Here is a 2,105-nt window from a genome sequence, read left to right as displayed (position 1 = left end):
GAGGGCACGGCGGCCCTGTTTCCCGGCCTTTTGGAGTCCACCGGGATCTCCGGTGCCAGCTGTGCCGGGTAACTTGGACTGCTGTGTGCTCGTCGTTCCCCTTTAGGAGCTCTCTCCAAAGGGCTGGAGTTGCTACAGCATCCATTCTTAATCCCACTGCTGTGTGCGAAGGGGGATTGGTCTACCCATTGCTGCACCTTCTGCTGGGTTGAGTGGCTTGCGTCAAAAGTGCAACCATCAGTAGTAAGATTCTACTACCCATGCTGGTTTTGTCACCTGTCCGGGCTTGTGGACGCTGGCATAGAGCATTCTGATGAGACCACCGGTGTAGTAGGCTGTTTTGTCGCTTGGAGTACCGGTCTATAAATTCTGACCACATGTCAAATAAAACAAAGAATTGCGATGGCCGTTGATCGGTGTTAACGCAATGTTATTTCTGAACATAGCCAATCAATACATACCGAGCGTGGTCAACCTTTATTTTAGGTAAAATTATCCAGCCCGACCCACGTCTCGTTTTGTTTAGGGCAACTGGCGTCTTACCGGGAAAACATCGTTCTAAATCCGTTTTTTTAATATTATATACCTTTTTCTTCGGCTCAAAGTTTCACTTAATCGATCAACGGATTAATTTTTATTGCTTCTTCGGTGCTAATTTCTCTTGTACCTGAGTTGTAACCCGGCCGTCTCAGGGGGCCACTATGCCTTTATAATTAAATATATTTTATAGCCATATGTATCGTCATCTCATTAGTGACGCGCATGAATGGATTAACGAGATTCCCACTGTCCCTATCTACTATTTAGCGAAACCACAGCAAAGGGAACGAACTTGGTAAAAACCACTGGTAAAGAAGACCCTGTTGAGCTTGCCTCTAGTCTGATTCTGTGAAAAGACACGAGAGGTGTAGCATAAGTGGGAGGTCGCTTGTGGCCGCCGGTGAAATACTACTACTTTCATCGTTTCTTTACTTACTCGTTGAAGCGGAAAGTGAACCGAAAGGGTCACCTTTCTAGCACTAAGCGGTGGGCTCTAGCAGTTCGGCGCGATCCTCTTCGAGGACAGTGTCAGGCGGGGAGTTTGAATGGGGCGGTGCATCTGTCAAAAGGTAACGCAGGTTTCCTAAGGCGAGCTCAGCGAGGACCGAAACCTCGCGTAGAGCAAAAGGGCAAATGCTGACTTGATCTTGATTTTCAGTATGAATACGGACCTCGAAAGCGGGGCCTATCGATCCTTTTGACTTTAATAGTTTTAAGCAAGAGGTGTCAGAAAGGTTACCACAGGGATAATTGGCTTGTGGCGGCCAAGCGTTAAAAGCGACGCCGCTTTTTGATCCTTCGATGTCGGCTCTTCCTATCATTGCGGAGCAGAATTCGCCAACCGTTGGATTGTTCACCCACTAATAGGAAACGTGAGCTGGGTTTAGACCATCGTGAGACAGGTTAGTTTAACCCTTCTGTTGACATGTCGTTGCGATAGTAATCCTGCTCAGTACGAGAGGAACAGCAGGTTCAGACACTTGGTGACTGAACGCCTCTAAGTCAGCATCGTGCCTAGTCGCTGCAATGAAATCGTTCGTGCCTTTTGCGTTTGTTGGCTACGCTAGTCGAGAAAGACTAATCGAACCATCTAGTAGCTGGTTCCCTCCGAAGTTTCCCTGAGAATAGCTGGCACTCGGAGGTTGCAGTCTCGTCCGGTAAAGCGAATGATTAAAGGCCTTGGGGTCGTAAAGACCTCAACCTATTCTCAAACTTTAAATGGGCGAGAAGTCCTGTTTGCTCGACTGTAGCCCGGACAGTTACTTGGATGCGAGTGTCAGGCGGGCCACTTTTGGTAAGCAGAACTGGCGCTGTGGGATGAACCAAACGCCGGGTAAAGGGGCCCCTTACGAGACGCTCATGAGATCTCATGAAAGGTGTGGGTTGCTATAGACAGCCGGTCGGTGGCCATGGAAGTTGGAATCCGCTAAGGACTGTGTAACAACTCACCTGCCGAAGCAACTAGCCCTGAAAATGGATGGCACTTCAGCGTCGACCCCATACCCGGCCGCAGCTGTCGAAATACTTTTTTAAACAGCTGTGAGTAGGAGGGCCGTGGAGGCGCG

At 49.0% G+C, this 2,105-nt stretch overlaps 1 pseudogene; it reads left to right on the top strand.

Annotated features, from left to right (window-relative positions):
• Positions 1-837: 837 nt before the first annotated feature.
• LOC149923292 (large subunit ribosomal RNA) lies at positions 838-1,577 on the top strand (annotated as a pseudogene; the record flags this gene model as incomplete).
• Positions 1,578-2,105: the final 528 nt, after the last annotated feature.

The sequence above is a fragment of the Leiobunum rupestre genome, chromosome 11 (genome assembly GCF_980474605.1).
Source record: "Leiobunum rupestre chromosome 11, qqLeiRupe1.1.hap1, whole genome shotgun sequence".
NCBI lineage: Eukaryota > Metazoa > Arthropoda > Arachnida > Opiliones > Sclerosomatidae > Leiobunum > Leiobunum rupestre.
Note: the sequence above shows the minus strand (reverse complement) of the source record. Positions and strands in the feature narration are given on the sequence as shown.